Raw genomic sequence first — 16,979 nt, 5'->3', positions numbered from 1 at the left:
TAGGGTAGAGGCTCATAATATGACGGTACCGCCTAATGTGGAATACCTAGTTATTATTACTGGTGGCACCTGATTTCTGCTGGCAAATATCAGAACTTATTCTATATGCGTCAGTATTCTATCTTATGACCGGAAGTAGTTGGTGAGCTGTAGCTCGTTGAGGCTGCATGCGTTTGTTTGTATCAGCCATCTGAAAATTTTTTGTTGTGCTACGGTAATCAGGCTTCATCGTTGTTGAAAGCTGGGGTTTCGTCTTCATAAGTGCTTTATTTATTTCGTTCTAATGGTAAGTACATGTTCTTTTTCCGGTCACGGAAGCTGATATACGGCCGGTAGAGCGGTATGCTGACCACGTGCCCCTCCGTATGCGCATCCAGTGACGCCTATGATCTGAGGATGACACGGCAGCCGGTCGGTACCGTTAGGACTCCATGGACTGCTCGGGAGGAGTTACAGTTACAGTTACATGTTCTTTCAGTATTTATTCACTTTCGTGCATCGGTACATCATGTGGTTAAGAGGGAAAGTGAAGAAGGCGGGAGCTTAATATGCGGTAATTAGTGACATGTAATATGGGTACCACAGATTTGGAGGAGCTTATTTAGGAATTTAGTTTTATGGGGGAATAGTTACTTTATAATATTTTTGAAATGAAGAAGATATAACATATTATATTACATTATATAATTTTTTGTTATTAGATGGCTTCACTGAAGAAAAGAAAGGATTAGGATGAAGACCAAATTAACGGAGCTGTGGAAGATGTTTTAAGCAAAGATGGGCTACTTAAAACCAGGTGGACATTTCTGTATACAACAAACAAAGTTAGAAAGGTATGTAAAGGAAAGGCGAGAATTTGATAGTGAAGATATTACTACAAAGTTGGGAAGAAAGCCTGTATTTCCACTGGATCTTGAATCTGACCTGGTAAGGCATTGCCTGTTAATTGAGGAGTAACTAGGACTGATTTAAGACGATTGGCTTACCTGTTCGCCGTGACAGATAATATCCCAAGTAAGTTCAATGAAGAAACCGAATCTGCCGGAAAAAAGTAGTTACAGGGATTTCTAAAAGACCATTCATCAACACTGTCTGTTAGAAGTCCACAGGGAATTTTGATGGCTCGTGTGAAATCCTTTTCTCAGGATAACGTGAATATGCCTTCCAGCATATTGGAATCGGAAATGCAGAAAATTAGTTGCAATCCTAATCGGGTATAAGATGGATCAATGTACTGCAACACAAAAACACTTAAGTCATTGCATTAAAAGGAAAAAGATCAGTGACGTCCTTGGCATCTGCTGAGCGTGGCTGCCTCATTACTCTTGTAACTTGAATGACTCCTTCTGGACAATATGTTCCGCTTTTCATTGCACTTCCTTGCAAAAACATGCAAGTACAGCTAATGGATGCAACTCTACCAGCGTCAGTTCAAAATGGTTCAAATGGCTCTGAGCACTATGGGACTCAACATCTGTGGTCATAAGTCCCCTAGAACTTAGAACTACTTAAACCTAACTAACCTAAGGACATCACACACATCCATGCCCGGGGCAGGATTCGAACCTGCGACCGTAGCGGTCACGCGGTTCCAGACTGAAGCGCCTTTAACCACACGGCCACACCGGCCGGCCAGCGTCAGTTCATGCCTGGTTTTATTTCAGGGAGGCTACAGGCAGATATTGTCACACAGTGGTTCAGACACTTTATCGCAGTGGTAAAACCGACAAAATCGTCCTCGTACTTGACTGACATTACTCCCACACTAGAAATATGGATGTCATTGCGCCGGGAAGCGAAACTGAGGTGTCAGTAGTATGCCCTCCACCCCACACTCCCTTAATATGGAATCCCTAGATCTGGCATTTATGAAACAGCTCAAGACTTTCTACGACAGGAAACTGAGTCGTGGTTAAAAAATAATTTCCCTCGCAAAGTTACAATACGCCAGGTGGGAGGGTTATTTAGCAATGAATATCTCCGCGCTGCAACAGTTACAACAGCAGTTAACTGTTTTACAAAAAGTAGACTTCATCTGCTGAACCAAAATGTGTTCAGAAGCCATGAATTTGCTGCACACTCTGGAAATGAAGCAATTACCGAGGGCCAAGATCAACAGTCACCTTTCAATGGGCTTCAAACAACAGATGATAGGCCTGTAACTTCAACGACAGATATCGTGAGTGCTGCAGACGTGTGTTTCCCGCGATCTCATTCTAATGTTCTAATGTCACTACTGATGACTTGGCAGGTTTTTCTGAACAAAACTCACCCTGTTCAAGGTCAAAAATTCTTTCGTCAAGTTGGTTGGTGCCATCTGCCGACTTGAGTCCTCTACCATCTATTTCCAATTCCGCTGCCCAAAGAAGCTCTAGAGCTGGTTGTGTGATGATCAGAACTTCATCGCCACATAAACAACAACCGGCAAGTAGTAAAATTAAGAAGATCGTTAGAGTTGATAATCAAAAACCTGCAAGACCTACACAGACTAAATGGTCCCAGAAGATTCCGAAGGAGGATTCCTATGCACAGAGAACGTCAACTAGCTCTGCTAAGTAAATGGAGAAAAGAGGAAGAACATCTCTATATCTTCCAACTTCATCTTCTTCAGTAGATTCAGAATTTTCTTCTCTCTAAGAGGATGATGATCGGGTAAATGACAGTGAAGATGAAGCTGATACTGAATGTGTGTATTGTGCAGGGTTGTTTTCAGATAATCGGTGAGTTGAGGAGTGGATCCGTTGTCAAAAATGTCTGGAACAGTCTCACATAAGCCGTGCAGGTAATCCGAAAAATAATTTCATGTTCTTGAAGTGCAAATAGCTGAATAATAAATCTTATGCGATCATTTTAGTTGTTTTCCTTTCATTAACATTAGTTGATTTAAAGTAAAAAAATAATTTTGATTTATGTGTTTCCTTTTTATGACTGAAGAACTCAAGACAGTGCGTTATCTCTTTATGGAACTACTCCTATTTCTAGTAATATCGATATTTTGTTATATTTCTAATTGAAAATTGTAAGACTGTGGTACCCCATAATAGAAGCCACCCCGTATTTGGAACGTTTTTTTAGATTTCTGATTTAACGCAAGAGAAGCATTTTCGTTTAAGTGTTTTCTCTTTGTGTCTGTAAAACGTAAACAGTACATTATCTATTTATGGAAACTACTTTAATCTCTTTCTAGTAATACAGATTTTATTGACATATGTCTAACTGAAAATTGTAAGAAAAGGTGGTATCCCATAATAGGAGCCAACCCCATATTGGGAACCCTGTTTGGGATTTTCTAAAGAGAAATCACACAGGAAAGATTTTACATTTAATGAGCTAAAAACGAAATAAATCTGTTCTTAGAACCCTTCATTTCAATATAAGCGTAAAAGTAACGCTTGATTCTTAAGGTGTTAGCGATATGAGACAAAATCAGAAGCTATTCTATATTAGGACACTTTACCATGTTCTCCTTGTAGTCGACATAAATTTTGAAATTTCATAAAGCGTTCACTACTCTACAAAGAAAGTGTCTCTTGCTGGAAACAATTCTTAGAATGCAGCATGCCCCGATTCCCAGGGCAGTCAGACAAGCAAATGTATGGGAGAGCTGACGATAGGTCAATTCCAGATAAATGTAAAGGCTGGTACACGACATGTCAGATAAATGAAAAACACTTTATGCCATGTGTTGTTCCGTTTTGGTTAAAACTAATCTTTCACAGACTCTCTTTTCTACTGGGTAAATGAAATGTGTAAATGCTTAAAACTGATGAAAAAGTTTAATCTTATCTGTAGAGAGAATTAGTTAAATGCCTTCCATGCCAGAATCAAACAGTAGCAGACTAACGACTGAATTTTCATAAAGACATCAGTAACAGAAAATGCAAAATTCTCTGCGGGGAATAAAACTTAATCCCTACATGCTTACTCCGCTGATGACAGCATTGGTCGTTTGGATTCATGGAATTAAAGTTAAAAAGATCTTCTACAATTTAATTTGCGACATGTGGAGGAAAGATTCATGCCTTTATAACTGTAATTGAGCACCATATACAATAGCAATATCAGGAATATTTTTACAAATATCATATAAATGTTATCCTATAAAATTTCCATGACAGCTTTATTAATAGCATCGTCCAATTTCCCTGTGGTAACGCCCACGAGCCGCCGTCCGGATCCCGTTTTCGGCAATCTACTTCAGCGCAATTTTACCGTCTCATTCATCATCCAGAGCTGTTTGTTGACACTACTCACTGGATATGAATTGTTTCGTGCGAATATTGTCTGCGGCCGTAAATCCATATTGTGACGCACGCACCGAGCTCACAATGTGTGCACTTTTATTTTTAATTTTTCCGACGATTTGGAACAATTAAACAAATCAAAACGCGACATAAATATATTCGATTTGTCAACATGTCGAAATTCGTCCCCAAACTAATGTGTTTACGCGACGTGCCCTGTGCTGCGTTTACATACTGCTGTGTGTTTACCATTATGCGTAACAGATTTAGTCTCAAAGGCCTCATATCCATTGAAGGTCAACCACAAAGATTCTTCTTTCAATAAATTCAATTACGAATTTAGCATAACGACGAAACGTCAAATAGTTCTCGCCAATTGTTGATTCCTGTTACAATCGACTCGGACTGTCTACAGAGCTGATGCATATACATTAATGTTTGATCAAATTGGAGTCTCTTTAAGTTTCTGATGAATCTGTTCCTATGGTTTGTGTGAGAGTTCACAACTGATCGAGACTGTCGTACATGCCCTCCGCCACACACCGCTTGGTGGCTACCGGAGTATATATCAAGATGTAGATGTTACTTTTGGAAACGTATCTGGAGAATGTACAGACTAGGAAAGTTTTCGAATAAGCTTGCGCAGTCGTAACATCATCTGGTGGAACTGCATCATCATAGGTGGAACTAGGGCCAGAATCTCCATCCCCAGTAACTCCGTGACGTAACCATTACAGTTCAGATGGCTTCAGCATCGTGAACTGAAGTGGCGCTTCGAAGCAACACACTTAGCAGTTATTCACCACGCTGTTTCAGAATGCAGGATGCCAGTTTGTGGACACCTAGATATCTTTTAACGCATATCCGGTCACTATGCGAAACTGGTTGAAGATGGTACCGTCCGGAAAATGTCACATTTTGACACTTAGCCCACAACGGCTGACGTCCTCATTCTCAATGTGGATATAGGCACTTTTCTTATTTATCTGATTCTTCTAGTAGAGATCATTTCGGGAGTCCTATCTGGGAGGAAGAAATGTGTTTTTCTGACTCTTCATGTAACATACGCCCTCAGAGTTTCAACAGTAAACTTCTTATGATGCACAACGACTCTCTTGTAGCATCCTCCACTGACGTTTGTTGAGCATGTCCGTTAGGCTACCGTGTGTGCAAAACGATCCCCTGACAAAACGCGCCGTTCTTCGATGGATCTTCGCTATTTCTTCTATTAATCCAGCCTGTTTGGTGTCCAACACTGATGAGCAATACTCAGGAATCAGACGAGCAAATGTTTCGTAAATACGTTCTTACATTTGATTAAGACTCTCCCAATGAATCTCGGCCTGGCATCTGTTTTTCCTACGTTTCATTTTATATAATCATTCTACTTTAGGCCACTCCGAAAGATTCCCGCTAGACAGTTTACGGTAGTTACTGTTTCTATTGATTTATCATCAATAGTGTAATCAAAGGTGGCACGTGCGTCACAGCACTCAGCTTCGCCGCACGCATCCCTCAGTGCTACTCCACACTGTCTGAGCGGGAGGACGGGGGAGAGGGGGAAACTACAAATGAGCCACATTTATGTGGCGGTGCGGTTGCATTGCATAAGATTTGGTTTTGTATTGCACATATCTCAGTAAAATAGATGACAAAGAAAACAAATTTTCAGTATTATCTAATTATTTTTTGGCGGACTGAAGACATTTTCGCGTTCAAGTTGCTACGTAATCGCGACTTCTTTAGTTTCATAATCGGAGAAAGGTGTTTCACACAAATATGTTGGTCAAAATATTGTACCACTTTTGCAACCTCTTTATGGAGACGCGGAAAATATACCTGAGAAAACCAATGTTGACGTCCTGGACAGTTTTGATGTAAAAGGATTACTCTGCAGGTCAATCAGTTACATGCGCACATGCATAGGGGCGCTTCCGGCTGAAACTGCAGAACGTCTCAAAAACATCAAGGCCACAATGAATTCTTTAAAATTCCCGTTTTGTTTAACGGCAGTGAGCTTAGAGGATTGGACTGTGTTGGTCACAATGTGTCGAATCTAGATTATAATGCATCTTCATCACATAGAAAAGAAGTTTATCACTCTGCGGTGTCTTACAGTAGGTAGCGTGCTGTCAAGTCCACTTAAAACGCGAGGTCTGAAATCAATTCAGGATGTTCTAATTTTCGTTCCTGCACTACTTTTTCATCCAAAAATGGGCGTGTTTTTAATCAAAAACCGTGCCAGGCATACCTCCTGACTTATCCAACGTACTTTGCAGTAATATATAAAGTCTCCACATTGTTCGTTCAGTTCCACGAAAACTGTTGCAGCTGATAGTGCAACAACACTTGCGATTCAGACATTTAACTGCTCATACCGATCGTTCCAATTTTTTTCTCTTTCATTGTCAACTAAGTTTCTATATCCTTTCCTTCTGGTATTGTAATATCGTTTAATAGCAAATTTTCAGTACCCACCACGGTTCTGACGAACTAAAGAGAGTTTTATCAATCCAAATATGCCACACCGCAGTGTTGAACGAAATGTCGCGCTGTACCGGAAACTTGCGGGAACGGACAAACAAAACCCAGAGAAGTCGGGTCTCCCCCCCCCCCCCCGCCCCACACCACCCATCATGGCCCGCACACTCGCCGCTCATGAAGTTTGGCACATCATGGGCGGCCCTGGTGTATTCCAGTATTAGAGATTCCGTTGGCCTATTCCCTGCACTACGTTACATTAATATTCGTTGGCTGTCAATTGCCGCTTTCTGTACCAGTCGTTGTCTTCTGCTGGTCTTTCGGCATTTCACTACAGTCTTCTGGCATTACATCATTTCTGTTCACAATAGCATCTTCTGCGAATAGCCACACGTTACCTCCAATGTTAACAACAAGGTCATTATTAAACTGAAGCGCCAAGGAAACTGGTACAGGCATGCGTATTCAAATACAGAGACAAGTAAACAGGCAGAACGGCGCAGCGGTCGGCAATGCCTATACAGTGTGTTACAAAAAGGTACGGCCAAACTTTCAGGAAACATTCCTCACACACCAAGAAAGAAAATATGTTATGTGGACATGTGTCCGGAAACGCTTACTTTCCATGTTAGAGCTCATTTTATTGCTTCTCTTCAAATCACATTAATCATGGAATGGAAACACACAGCAACAGAACGTACCAGTGTGACTTCAAATACTTTGTTACAGGAAATGTTCAAAACGTCCTCCGTTAGCGAGGATACATGCATCCACCCTCCGTCGCATGGAATCCCTGATGCGCTGATGCAGCCCTGGAGAATGGCGTATTGTATCACAGCCGTCCACAATACGAGCACAAAGTCTCTACACTTGTTACCGGGGTTGCGTAGACAAGAGCTTTCAAATGCCCCCATAAATGAAAGTCAAGAAGGTTGAGGTCAGGAGAGCGTGGAGGCCATGGAATTGGTCCGCCTCTACCAATCCATCGGTCACCGAATCAGTTGTTGGGAAGCGTACGAACACTTCGACTGAAATGTGCAGGAGCTCCATCGTGCATGAACCACATGTTGTGTCGTACTTGTAAAGGCACATGTTCTAGCAGCACAGGTAGAGCATCCCGTATAAAATCATGATAACGTGCTCCACTGAGCGTAGATGGAAGAACATGGGGCCCAATCAAGACATCACCAACAATGCCTGTCCAAACGTTCACAGAAAATCTGTGTTGATGACGTGATTGCACAATTGCGTGCGGATTCTCGTCAGCCCACACATGTTGATTGTGAATCGAGGAAGTACAGTACATACTGACGAAACTAAAATGAGCTCTAACATGGAAATTAAGCATTTCCGGACACATGTCCACATAACATCTTTTCTTTATTTGTGTGTGAGGAATGTTTCCTGAAAGTTTGGCCATACCTTTTTGTAACACCCTGTAGAAGACAACAAGTGTCCGGCACAGTTGTTAGATAGGTTACTGCTGCTACAGTGACAGGTTGTCAAGATTTAAGTGAGTATGAACGTGGTGTTGGCAGTCGAGCGGTGGGACATAGCATATCCGAGGCAGCGATGAAGTGGGGATTTTCCAGTACGACCGTATCACGGGTTCAAAATGGTTCAAATGGCTCTGAGCACTACGCGACTTAACTTCTGAGGCCATCAGTCGCCTAGAACTTAGAACTAATTAAACCTAACTAACCTAAGGACATCACACACATCCATGCCCGAGGCAGGATTCGAACCTGCGACCGTAGCGGTCGCTCGGCTCCAGACTGTAGCACCTAGAACCGCACGGCCACTCCGGCAAGCAGTGTCACGGGTGTAGCGTGAATATCAGGAGCCCGGTAAAAAAATCAAATCTCCGATATCGCTGCGGCCGGAAAAAGATCCTACAAGTACGGGACCAACGGCAACTGAAGAGAATCGTTCAACGTGACAGAAGTGCAATCCTTCCGCAGACTGCTGCAGATTTCAGTGCGGAGCCGTCAACAAGTGTCAGTGAGCGAACCATTCAACGAAACATCATTGATACGAGCTTTCGGAGCAGAAGGCCAACTCGTGTACTCTTGACGACTGCACGGCGCAACGCTTAACGTCTTGCCTGGAACCGTCAACACGACACTGGATTGTTGATGACTGGAAACATGTTGCCTGACCGGACGAGTCTCATTTCAAATTACATCGTGCGGATGGACATGTACAGTTATGGAAGTAACCTCTTGAATCCAAGGACCCCATATATCAGCAGGGGACTACTCAAGTTGGCGGAGGCTCTGTACTGATGTGAGGCGCGTGCAGTTGGAGTGATATGAGACCCCGATAGTCTAGATTCGACTCTGAGAGGTGACACGTCCGCAAGAATCCTGTCTGATCACTTGCATCCATTCGAGTCCATTGTGCATTCAGACAGACTTGGGCAATTCCAGCAGGACAATGCGACAACCCACATGTCCAGAATTGCAACAGAGTGGCTCCAGGTACACCCTTCTAAGTTCAAACACTTCCGCTGGCCACCAAACTACCCAGATATGAACATTATTGAGGATATCTGGGATGCCTTGTAACGTGCTGTTCAGAAGAGATCTCCACACCCTCGTACTCTTACGAATTTATGGACAGCCCTCCAGAATACATGGTGACAGTTCCCTCCAGCACTAATTCAGACATTAATGGAGTCCATGCCATATCGTGCTGCGACGCTTCAGTGTGTTCGCGGAGGCCCTACACGATATTAAGCAGGTGTACCAGGTTCTTTGCTCGTCAATGTGTAAACTGTGAGCCGTAACATCTACATAACACATGTGTCCCACAGTCAAGTCCGCAGCAGACAACGTTGAAAAATAGACTCAAGCTAGTTCACAGAGATGCAGCATTGATCCACCATTATGGTCGAGGCTACAGAGAGCTTTACAGCCATGCGGACGGGACGGCTCACATCACGCGTGGTGAGCTGATTCTATAGTATAGTGTCGGTTCACCTCCTCGTATGGCCGTCTCAATTTCACTGGTTTCACACTCAGATTACTGTAGTAACAATGTGCTCTGTAAGGTTCGGAGACCAACTGTACCTTCCCATTCACTCTTACAGTCGTTTTGTGACCTTCTCACGTCAGCAGATTCCATTCTTTACGACAGCACTGACGAGGGTGGCCTAGAACTGCTCTTATGTATCATGTATGAGATGCTTCTGCTGGGCCTACGTGTAGCCCATGTCGGGTCAGTATTGATCGCATTTCTACAGACTCTGCGAGTGTGGATTCACTCTGACCATTCTGTCATGGAGATAAAGTTTTACAAAAGTTAGTACCTTGCCGGCTGCGTCGTATACACCTACGATCAAGTGCACTAAGTCGTCAACAGTTCAGTCGATAAAATTCTGCTGCATTATGCTGTGTAGCGCAAACACTGATTCTGATGAAATTTAAATTTTAGTGACGTTATGCGTGTAATGTTTCGTGACAATAACACAGAAATCTTAACAAAAAAAAATATCTATACGCAACTGCAGCGTTGTCTGATTTAAACCTATTACTAAATAAATTTCCGGTTATTACACACCGTGTTACGAAAGAAACCTTATTTTCTGCTCGATGTAGATTACGCCATTTTGGTTTTGAAAGACAATATATTTGTTTTCCAATATGTACTATATCAATTTGACATACAAGGTATTTATAAACACTTTTTTTTCTCATTTCGTCGAGACGGCTACGTATCGAATATCCATAGTACTTTAAGCTTTCAATTAGTTATTCCAAAGAAAGGCAATTTCTTTACTTTTTTATTTTATATCGATGTTTATCTCACGTATATGCCGTACAATCGATTTAAAGGCAATATTGACCCGTCTAACAGGTACGTAAAGATGAGACAGTATTGCCTTCAAATCAATTATTCATACATGAGAAAAATACCAAAATAACATAAGAAATACAGCTGTTAAGAAATTGTCTTTCATTATGTTGGTTAACACATTGGACTCGCATTCGGAAGGAATCAATCCCGCGTCCGGCCATCCTGACTTAAGTTTTCCGTGATTTCTCTAAATCGCTCCAGGCAAATGCCGGGATGGTTCCTTTGAAAGGGCACAGCCGACTACCTTACCCATCCTTCCCTAATCCGATGAGAACTATGACCTCGCTTTTTGGTCTCTTCCCCCTAAACAACCCAACCCAACCCCATTATGTTGTCTTTAATTCAACCTAAATCTGATGGTTTTAGCAATGGCTTAACTCCTCAATTTACTGTGTATATGAGTTTTTCTTTGTAGGCACAGTCACCAGTGCCATTTTTACATCACTGTTCATGACCGTACACTGCCTTTTATTCGTTGATAAACTATTTCATCACACAAATTTTCAAAGAACCTTCAAACCAAGTATCGATGGTTTTTCTCTGCCTTCGCCTTCCTATTATTAACGTAATTCAACTCTTAACCTAAACGTTACATTTGCCTAGATGACGATTTTGAAACACTTGTGTTTTGCATTGTTTTCATATCTACATTTACTCAGGGAGATACTTAAGGGGAAACTTGAAGTACAGAATTCCTTGTCTACTATACAAAGGGCGTCCCAGAAATGTTGCGAAAAACTTCGAGATGTTGTTGAGAGTGTGTTGAGGAAGACGAAAAGCGTTGAGATTTTAGAGGGTTCCAGGAGAAAAATAAACTGCAGATGGAAACCCATGTCAGAGGCAGGAGAGCATTGCATTCATAGGAGACAACGGCTTTCTACGCAGCAGCTAGCTGCATCTTCTCCACTGGCGATCGTGGCAATCAGTTGCGATCGTTGAATAACAAATCACATTGCGAGATGTTCCGCTACTGTCTGTCTGTCAGCATACAAAGTTAAGTTTGCTGCTGAAGTTGTCGCCTAGTGGCAGACGCCTGTAACTTCAACGCTCTGTAGCGTCGCTGGATGACGTTTCTGGCCACAGGTTCCCAGCCTCGGTTTATTCCTCAAGACATCCTCTATAATCCATCGAAATTTGTCGCAACATTTCTGGGATGCCCTGTATATTGTATATATTACAAGAAATATTTTAAGTGTAGCAAACAAAATGAATAACGATTACATACACTGACCACAAATTTCAAATTACGTCATTTATTTTACTTATCTGAGCGTTGAATTCCCGTTCAGACACATCTAAGGCGACATCAAAATATTTTGTTTTATATTTACGTATTTTGGGATCATAAGAGTTTGGTACAAATGAGTACTGGAGTAGATATGTTTAATTCGGTTAGTAGGTCGCATTCCACACGAGCCCATAATTTTGCAGTATTCTCATACTGAATGGGCGAAATGTTACTCCGTTTCTCCCAGCCAGGCGAATTTAAATAACTAGACTGCAGTCCAGTGTATCTAGTTTCTTCATTCAAATGCATAGGCATCTGCGCTATAACTTTTGTGATCGCATATGCCTAATGAGATTTTACAGTGAGTAAGGCTATCGTTACCAAAGGAAAATAACACCAGTTAGTTGGAGGAAAGTGTATAACAGACTCTTCTGAAGGAAGAATCTGTTCCAAATTTAAGCTAAATACTGATGATAATTTTGAAGTGGGTGGAATATAATGCAACCGCTCACGACCCGCACAGGGGAGAGGGGGGGGGGGGGAAGGGTACCACGTAATATTTACTAAAAAAAAATCACTGATAACACGAAGAAAACACCGAGTACCTAAAAAAGGGATAATTAAACGGTCGCCAGCTCGCTAGGGAAATGAGTCTCCAGAATCTCGAGAAAGGTAAACGCAAAGAATTTTAAGCAAGTAATCACTGGCGTGGCAACAGAAGGTTGTCACGCTTTTGCACAACACAACAATTCATGAGAAAAGAAATGAAGCAGAAAGCACTGCGTTTGTAGCTATTCATTCTGAAATAATAAATTTTGAAAGTAACAAATGAAATTACTGGTTAAATAAATTACTAGCTTAACTTAAACTTTGTTACGTAAAAAAATTAACTTTCAGTAAGCTCAGTGTAGCGTAATGTAAAATTTAGAAAAAGGCAAGCAATTTACTTTTGATTATTGAAAGACTGAACTGAATTTACTTAAAGCTAATGAGCAACTGGATTTACTTTTAAAATGACAACAACAAAATACATACCAAGCCAGCAGAAATCACTCACTAAGCTTGCTACAGAACAAATGAAATTGCGCACTCTTAATTTGTGTTTTAGTTATTAGTTTTGCCTGTGAAATTTTACTTTACTTTAAGTAGCCTCTGTTAGCAATGCAAGAATGAAAAGTTACTGTGGCAGAAAAATTACACTGAAACTGGACTTTACCAAACACACTAACTGGTAGTAAATAGTTAACTTTTCATATGCTTATGAGACTCGGTGATTGCATGGAAAGGAAAGGGAGCCTAATAATGTTTGAGGACAATGACAACACAGGTGCCCTACAGGTTTTAACTATTGCAAGTTATTATTCAAGGTATTCACAATTTGTGAAAGATATGTTGCTAGGAAAAGCCTCTACATTACTATATTTGCCAGTTAATAGTCTTACGATGTTGTAGCTGTGCGGACGACGAAGAATGTAGTCGATAACAATGCTGAGCAGCCGTTGTTGCTGCTGCTGCTGTTCAATGAGAACCCCGAGTCGTCTCCAGACCCACGGGTAATTATGGGACAGTCAGCAGTCGCAATTGTAGCTTCCTCCGGCTGTCCGCTTCTACCGTGATCTCAATACTCGCAGGTTAACGAATCAGGCGCTTCTACACTGGTGCGAGCATAGCTACACACGTCGTCGGCGGAAGCGCCCAACAAACACTTCCACACACTTTCATAACTCAAGCTGCACTTCTTCCTCTCTGCTCGCAACGCGACAGAGACTTTCCAGACGCAAAGATAAACATCGACACAGCTACTACAATTTTGTCGTTGCTATCAATACATTTCAATAAAGTTCCCTTGGCTATTACCCAGCAATTTCCAATATTTTCATTATAATTACAATCAATTATATACAGTCAAAATTAAATACATTAGTACATCGATTACGTATTAAATATAGTTTCTGTAATACAGCTTACAGCTTCAAAATCAAAAGTATAGAGCAAGTCATCAACGAAACTTTTGTATGGCGCAAAAGGTATTTTATATGCATTTTCGGTGTTACGACCTCAACCGATATTGAGAAAATAATAAAAAAGTCAGGTTCATTAATTTTCAGCACTCCCTCGTAAATGAATCTGGGAAGCGTGATCTTCAGCAAAATTTTACAATATTTTTGTTAGTGAACGTGGCTTGTCAAAAGTCTATGGTTTTTCATACTGTGAAAAGCGGACCCATATGCTACTCTTCTAACATTCTGCGTGGTGTCTGTTTGTTCTATATCGTGTCTCCCTACTAGTTTCGCGCAACGACGCTCGGAGCGTGTTTTTTAGGAAATTGACTAGCTTGAACCTTAGACCTGTTGCTGGTAAGGAGACGCCAGACCACACATGACATGTAGACTTCAGAAGACTAGCGATGATATAACCAAATACTTAATGATTTCAGCGTCAGCTCCACTGCACTCCCTGTAAAAGAATCTTAATACTAACTAAATTTAGTGGAAGGGGTTCGAGGCTTTCCTATTTTTAGTTAGCTGGTAAAATAACGTCGAAAAAGCAGTTAAGTTTACCATTGGAAATTTTATTCTACTCACAAAACATTGTTTATAAATTGCACTATTGATAAAAGGAAATGTTTTAATACAGGATGGTAAAAACCAACTGCGTTCAACAAAAATGTGAACGAATATTCCCTGAATGGGTTTCCATGTTCTACAATGGATCGAAGGATGACCTATGCCATATCACATCTATAATCTAAGTTTAAATTAAGTTTCACAAAAGAGAAAACTATCAAAATGGTCTACAGTGACCTTCAATTATCTTTAATTACTTATCTAACTTGCCGTAAATTACAGTGGCTGATGTGGCTTCTCAATAACTATATAACAGAAAAATCATCGCGTTTCAGATTTTTACTTCAAGTGGCAAATGTGAACACCATGAGCTTTAATTGACGATCGACACTAGTATTACGCAAAAAGGGGGTGTAACAGATGAGCCTTCTGCAATTCTGAGTGAAGCTTTATGCGCTGTTATGCGGCATCGTGTGCGTTCATTACCTTGTGGGTGTTCGTCAGGGGGCGGCGGACAGCACAGCTCCGCTCACCTCTCCGTTTCGGAAGCAACTCTCTCCTAACTTCTCCTTACTACAATTTACCGAAGTTGGTTTAAAAAAACTATCTGGCTGTGTTTTCATCTGACCAATCAGGGTCTCAATGTTAACCTTAAGCTCCGCCTACAAAACTTCTGTCTATCTAATGAGAAACGTTATACTTTTCGTGGTGGGGCAATGTTTTTAAAGTTTGCAACGTAACAGAGACGCGAAAAAGTCTCATGCTAAAACTTGCGGGTGGTGTGGCCCTTTTCGTGTTATCGTAAGATCTATACTGTTCTTCTGGAGGGCTCTAGCTTTTAACATTGGCTGGGGTGTGGTCATGCCGTAACAGAGACGCGAAAAAGTCTCACGCTAAAACTTGCGGTTGGGGGGTGGTCCTAGCGGTTAGCTGGCAACGTGGGTGTCCGTCCCTTATCGTAGGGCCTTCCAGCTTAACACGGTTCTGCTCTCGGCTTCTGTTCTCGTTTCTTCCCTTGGAACTGCGTCTGTCTCACGGTGGGAAGGTAAGACATGCATTTAGGCATTCTTGTGTTAGTCTGTGGTATTCCATTTGGTCACTAGTTACTCGTATTACTTTGGTTAATTTAATGTCACGATTTATTCGGAGCTATGTGACATACTACTGGATTTGATTATCATGTCAGGGTTTTCGTGGAAGGTGTTGGATTTGCCTGACACCTTACACTCTTCCTCGAAAGAATGTTGTTGTTCAAAATTAATTCAACTGAAACATTGCTGTGAAATTTAAAATTTTCCCGGTGAACTGAATATTCAAAAAGATTTCGGGCTTGCAGCCTGTCGTCGTTAGCTTCCATCCACGATATTTCGACTGGACAACTGCCAGCCATCCTCAGGTGAACCATCGAAGTCTGACGAACACGACCTCCGTGCATCGAGTATTCCGCGCATGCGTCAAAATCATATGGAGAGACGAACCACACCACCCGCCAGCAGCGCCCTAGCTGGTGGAACTGTAGAACTCATCTGTCTTCGGCGTTGTCAATCGCCGCGGCCATCGGAGTACTCTGACGTCTTCGTCTGGAGCAGATCTTAGAGATGACGGGGTTCCACGCATTATCTAGCTGGTAGCCATTGTCACGGTTGATAAGATTGTCTGTCATGCGAATTTCCACTGATTCTTTTATGACGGAGACCCAAAAGGATGTTGCTGTGGCCAAAATTGTTGTCTTGTCATACTCCATTGAGTGTCCAGTGGACATGCAGTGCTCAGCAATTGCAGACTTGCTAGGTTGCAAAAGGCGAGTACAGCGCTGATGTTCAGATCAACGTTCTTCTACCGTTCGCAAAGTTTGTCCTATATATGACATGCCACACTGACAAGGTATTTTATAAATTCCCGCCTTCCGCAATACCAGATCGTCTTTCACTGATCCCAGCTGGTCGCAAATCTTCGATGGTGGACGGAAAATTACTTTCACTTCGAAACCGTGGATAATTCTTGCAATTTTGAAGGAAATGTTGGCAATAAAGGGAAGAAAAGCTAAAGATTTAGTAGACGTGCTCTCGTCTTTCTCCACTCCCTGTTTATTTGGCTTAATTGCCAGTGCCTTGCTAATTTGCCGGGTTGAATATCCATTCTCTTTGAAAACCCTCTACAGATGGGCAAGCTCTTCAGGCAAACTATCTGCATCTGACACTACATGAGCTCGGTGTACAAGTGTTTTAAGTACACTCATTGTTTGCGATGGGTGATGGCAGCTGGACGAATTTAAATACAAATCAGTATTTGTGGGCTTACGATAAACCGAATGCCTCAGAGAGCCATTACTCTTCCGTCTAACTAGCACATCCAAGAAAGGGAGGACTTTGAGGAGAGAGCACTTGAATCAGCAGCCCTCAAACCAACTGTTTTTTGGAGGTACGTGGATGACACTTTCGTAGTGTGGCCTCATGGAGAAGAAAAATTAATGGAGTTTTTAGGTCACCTCAACTCCATTCATGAGAACGTTCTTTTTGAATGAAACATTGCTGTTTATTGCATTTTACTAACAATATCTCTACAGGATGGGGAAAGCTATTATACTTGTGCATTTTACAT

General features: G+C 41.7%; 1 protein-coding gene across 1 annotated transcript in view; it reads right to left on the bottom strand.

The window, feature by feature from the left end:
* The window catches only part of LOC126183736 (uncharacterized), a 1,106,726-nt gene that overhangs the window by 824,950 nt on the left and 264,797 nt on the right, over positions 1 to 16,979 (bottom strand). The window lies entirely within an intron of this gene.

Source organism: Schistocerca cancellata, chromosome 4, assembly GCF_023864275.1.
Source record: "Schistocerca cancellata isolate TAMUIC-IGC-003103 chromosome 4, iqSchCanc2.1, whole genome shotgun sequence".
NCBI classification, from domain to species: Eukaryota; Metazoa; Arthropoda; class Insecta; order Orthoptera; family Acrididae; genus Schistocerca; species Schistocerca cancellata.
Note: the sequence above shows the minus strand (reverse complement) of the source record. Positions and strands in the feature narration are given on the sequence as shown.